Here is a 5,406-nt window from a genome sequence, read left to right as displayed (position 1 = left end):
TCTCTCGCTTGTATGCGACTGATGCAGCAACACATTTTACTTTGATTGTTTGAACGTGCATGGATATATCAGAGTCGTCTTTTTCATAGTTTCGGGCAAACAACAATGATTTATTTAGATGCAGAACATCAACGAAAAACGTCTTCAAAACTGGTATCCTTCCAATCGGATCGTCCACGTCAATAGCAGTGACAGTCCGTACCGCACCAGTTGGCAATCATACTTGTACGAATCATTTTGAATGTCTCGGGGCCAAATATCTCCCAGACGTCTCGTTGCAGACGTTGAACAACTCGAGTAGTTACTGCTGAACAACTGCTGGAGCAGTTACATAGAAACATGATTTTCTGGGTTTAGGCGACCATTTAGCGTCCTGGCCAGTTTTTAATCGCTCGAAGGTGTCACAAAGGTCGCAGCCCTGTGTAATGGGGCCTTTACCTAATCATAACCAAATTATACGGTAGGATATCAATGCCCTACCCATAAAAACAAACAAACAAAAGCAACCAAATATCTCACTTTCACATCAATTCCGTCATATAATTTCAGGCCCCTATTCCCAAATACTCCATTACTCGTGTAATAATTACTTCCCTTTCAAAATCTTCACTCCCGTCATGGGATGGGCATTCATTTGCAAAGGAAACCTTTTTTCAGTCATTCCTTCCTATGTTTCTTGGTTTCCCAGAGAACGAAATCGGCACCTCCGGAAGCGCTCGTTATCATCATCATCATCAAATAATTTTCTGGTCCACCAGCACCAAGGCAATGTTACCAATTGGAAGTGGTTTATCTCAATCAGACATAGGTCAGGTCGATCCTCAGATATCTCTCAATCTCATCTGAATACAAAAATAGAGACGCTTCTCCACTGGCGAAGCTTCCCACTGTCAAAATCACATAATAGTAATATTACATAACTGACGTGATATTCATCACGTTTCCCCGTTCCCATCACACCAATCAAGATGTACTGCGTGGTGTATGTCGTCACACTGTAATAATCTCTCAAAGGCAGCTGCTGAAACAAATGAAACATCATCATCATCATCATCATCAAATAATTTTCTGGTCCTTCAACACCAAGGCAATGTTACAAATCGGAAGTGGTTAATCTCAATCAGACATAGGTCGGGTCGATCCTCAGATATCTCTCAATCTCATCTGAATACAAAATTAAACACGTTTCTCCACTGGCGCAGCTTCCCACATAACAGTAATATTACATCACTGACGTGATATCCATCGCGTTTCCCCGTTCCCATCACACCAATCAAGATGTACTGCGTGGTGTATGTCGTCACACTGTAATAATCTCTCAAAGGCAGCTGCTGAAACAAATGAACCCTCGGGCATATCATTCTTCATCTTTCTACGCTAATTAGAAGGACCGGGTGTATAAATATGTTCAAACAAACAATCAACTACAGCCACTTGTCCATATCTTCTCGGTTGCTTGTCGATATCGTGTCTATAGTTGTCAATCATGAAGGGAGTTGCTGTCATTTTCGCTGTCGTCGCCGTTCTTGTGTGTGGTGAGTAGCATTCAAACTGTTTCGTTTTTGTCATAGATTTCTGATGGAAAATGTAGCCTTTACCATCGTGGAGCGGTAGAGTAGCCAAGTGGATAGTGCTCACTCGTCACCCGTGTTCGATTCCCACGTATGTGAAGCCCATTGTTGGTGTCCCCCGCCGTGATGTTGCTGGAATATTGACATAAAACCATACTAACTCACCTTATCAGCGGATGTACATGTTTAAATTAGTAAAAGTGATCTCTCGAGCTACTGGTCAATATTTTCACCGTTACATCGACAAGGCAAGACCTGGTAAAAACAACATACGAAAACCATCTCAAAACAAAAAAATCTAATAGTGGGTTTATATTATAGTCCTAGCCACATGAAACAGAATCAAGAAATATCGTGATGATTAATTAACGAAGACAGCTGCGTGTGGCTGATACCTATAAAGTGAAAGGGGCGGTCGGGTAGCCTAGTGGTTAAAGCGTTCGCTCGTCCCGCCGAAGACCCTGGTTCGAATCCCAAAATGGGTACAATGTGTGAAGCCCATTTGTGGTGTCCCCGGTTGTGATATTGCTGGAATATTGCTAAAAGCGGCGTAAAACCATACTCACTCACTCACTCACTATAAAGTGAAAACACGCCATTCCGCCGTTAAGGTATATTACTTACAGTAATGACAAAAAATGCAAAGTGCGGTTTTCAAGAAATATCCTTTTATCTAGCGATAAACATCATCATTGAGTTTTGATGTAATACGGGTAGATTTACTGTTATTTGTTTGGATTGTTATTTTGGGTGTTTGGATCGGGTTTTTTATTGCGTTTTTCTTTTATGCACTCGCCGATATGTCCATTTATCCAGTGATTCCTTGTACAGGTCACGTGGCCGAGGCCCAGGATACCACGTGTCAACCACTCCGCTGTCTGGTGCCCTGTCCGCGGGGCTACAAGCGTGATGCCAACAACTGTTTAACGTGTGAATGTCTGACAGAGCAGGAGATCAAAGGTACGCTTCACTCTTACATTCCTTGTACTACGTTAAGGTCACATGTAGGCCGCGTAATTCATAATAAAAGACTATAAGACATTGGTTTATTTTTAGCAAATAGTCGGTTCCGGTTCCAATGGTTCCAAGTTATTTTCCATTCCGAAGTTTTACTTTTTGATGCAACCCGACACGACAAAAAGTAATAGCATTCTTGATTTATATTATAACACGGGCCGCATAAACCATCATATTTCTATATGTCATTGTTTTCATTTGGTACGACCGTGTAGAGAAAAGTGAAATCAACCTTTGACCAACATATACTACCCTATATGATATATATTTCTGCGGCTCCCCGGGGTAGAATAGGTCTTCCGCAATCAATGCTTGTCATAAAAGGCGACAGGATCGGGTGGTCAGGCTCGCTGCTTGGTCGATGCATGTCATCGTATCCCAATTGCGTGGATCGATGCTCATTATGTCAATCACTGGACTGTCTGGTCCAGCCTCGACCTTTTACAGACCGCCGTCATACAGCTGGAACTTTGCTGAGTGCGGCGTTAAACAACAAACAAATTTATGTGGCCTTACCCGCCCTTCAGTTCCACTGACAAAATTATTTTGAACCGCAGATCACACCAATTTGAAAACATCCTCTCAGTAGTCTTTCCTTTGAATTACAGTTGACAAAATAATGATAGCAACAAGATGATCGGTTACATACAAATCGTCATCTGAATATCAAGTTATTATCATTAATATCAGAAACCTTACTCCGATTCCAATTATTGCGATTTCAGTTTTTATCACACGCGCTCGCTTGCACGTCATTGTATAAATGCAACCATCTTGAATGTGACGTTAAACCCCATTTCACCTTGTTTCAGTTGTAGAGAAATAATCGTGTGCCTTAGCGACTAAAGGTTCGATTCCCAAAATGGGTACCATATTTTATTCCCTTCTGTTAAATGTCGGTGCCGTGAACTTCCTCAAATATTGATAAAAGTGGAATAAAATCTCAATCATTAACGTCTTGATCGCCAATACTAACACTGTGTTGGGGGTTAAAACTCCGCGAGATTTATTGTATCTGTATCACACGTGTCCTGACTTCCAGTTCCAATTTAATAACATCGTTTCTTTTATTTTCAGCTAACCTTATTCCCCTACTTGCTGGGAAAATTAGATACTAAACCTGAGAAGGCAACGGTTCAAGCCCAAATACAAGGAAAAACAAGAGTTAGTTCCCTTTAGTTGACCACATTGTCTGTTTGACAACGGAATAAACACGATTTAAAAACTTACAGTTGCAATTATTCATTCAAATTTGCATATGCAAAGCAAAAACAACGCTCATATTGCTCATATTTCGTACATGGCAGAACATTACGGAAATATGAATATCAGGTTTCCGTCAGGAAGGAGTTTGAATAGAAAATGCCATTATCATTAGAATTCAGTTAAAAGTAGAGTCCATTGTACGATTTCACTATATCACAAACATGTGTTTATGACACACTGTCAAATAATAGCTGTGGGGATACAAGGTATTCGCCAAAAAAATGGAGCGCAACCTGACCCACCGATGCTCCCGTCACAAACACATGTAAAGGCAAGTCAAGTGTTCAGCTGAAGAAACACGGGAACATAAGATACCATTCAAAATAGGAAACTGCATCAGACATCATTTTCGGAATGGATATGGGGGAGGAGTGTGTGGCATCGTAAACGGATGGCGTCGACCATTGCTGCTGATATTTACCATTAATTTGTCTGGTCACGCGCTGTAATATATTTACTTGCAATACTTGTGACTGGTCAGACACAGACATTGTTTGGTATAATTGTTTGTGGATTTCACTCATGTACAGCAATAGCAGTGATATACTTCATGAGACGTGTGGACATATATGTGTGCTTGCGTGCGTGTGTCCGTACTCGTTGTGTGTGTATGTGTGTCTGTCTGTGTGGGTATGTGTGCGTTTGTGTGCGTGCGCGCATATGTGTGTGTCTGTCTTTGTGGGTATGTGTGTGTAACTACTCGGCGTCCAAGTGACAAGAGGCGAAACCAGTTGTAATAAGATCGTCCTTTCGTTACAAAGAAACGGGGCCGGTCGGGTAGCCTTGTGGTTAAAGCGTTCGCACGCCACGCCGAAGACCCGGGTTCGGTTCCTGACATGGGTACAATGTGTGAAGCCAATTTCTGGTGTCCCCCGCCGTGATATTGCAGGAATATTGCTAAAAGCGGCGTACGACCATACTCCCTCACTCACTACAAAGAAACCTCCAGTTTTAGTTCCCAATGTTGACTTAATTTATGAAGCCCAGTCTATTAAAAAACTGCAGCAGGATCTTGTTTGCTAGTGAGGTACGCACCGGCCGTCAGAAGGTAAGTGTATCCCTTGTTTAAATACAGTGTAACCGACAGCGTACTGGTGCGGACCTCGTGTTGGTGTGGGATCTTGTGTCGCCACACTGTGCAGTGGATGTTTGTTCAAGGAAACCAGGTAGATATGTCGAACATTACAGCTTCAGAAACTGGGGCAGGAAAACCTCATTTATCCGGACACCTCGCTTTCTGGACTATTGGGAACGTTATACACATGGAAACAAAAACGACAAAATCCTTTCCATAGTCATAAGAAATCCCAGGTTAAAGCAGAGTCGAGTGTACGATTCCGACTCTGTCATGAGCATGTCTTTATGAGTGAGTGAGTGAGTTGGGTTTAACGCCGCTTTTAACAGTATTCCAGTTATATCACGGCGTGTCAGCTTAATGTGGGAGGAAAGCCCGAAGTGATGCAGGTCTCAGATGTTTACCACTTCGGTGAAACCGACGAGCACGGGTATGGTGCTGACAAACCTAGAAACATAATCGGGGCGAACCGGGATT

The 5,406-nt window shown here is 42.3% G+C and overlaps 1 long non-coding RNA gene across 1 annotated transcript; it reads left to right on the top strand.

The window, feature by feature from the left end:
- The first annotated feature begins 1,426 nt into the window (after window positions 1-1,426).
- LOC124151144 lies at window positions 1,427-3,811 on the top strand. The gene is made up of 3 exons (XR_006863334.2): window positions 1,427-1,535; window positions 2,403-2,531; window positions 3,666-3,811. It is a non-coding gene; the product is annotated as an uncharacterized LOC124151144 (long non-coding RNA).
- Window positions 3,812-5,406: the final 1,595 nt, after the last annotated feature.

Source organism: Haliotis rufescens, unplaced genomic scaffold, assembly GCF_023055435.1.
Source record: "Haliotis rufescens isolate VD_foot unplaced genomic scaffold, xgHalRufe1.0.p SCAF_43, whole genome shotgun sequence".
NCBI classification, from domain to species: Eukaryota; Metazoa; Mollusca; class Gastropoda; order Lepetellida; family Haliotidae; genus Haliotis; species Haliotis rufescens.
Note: the sequence above shows the minus strand (reverse complement) of the source record. Positions and strands in the feature narration are given on the sequence as shown.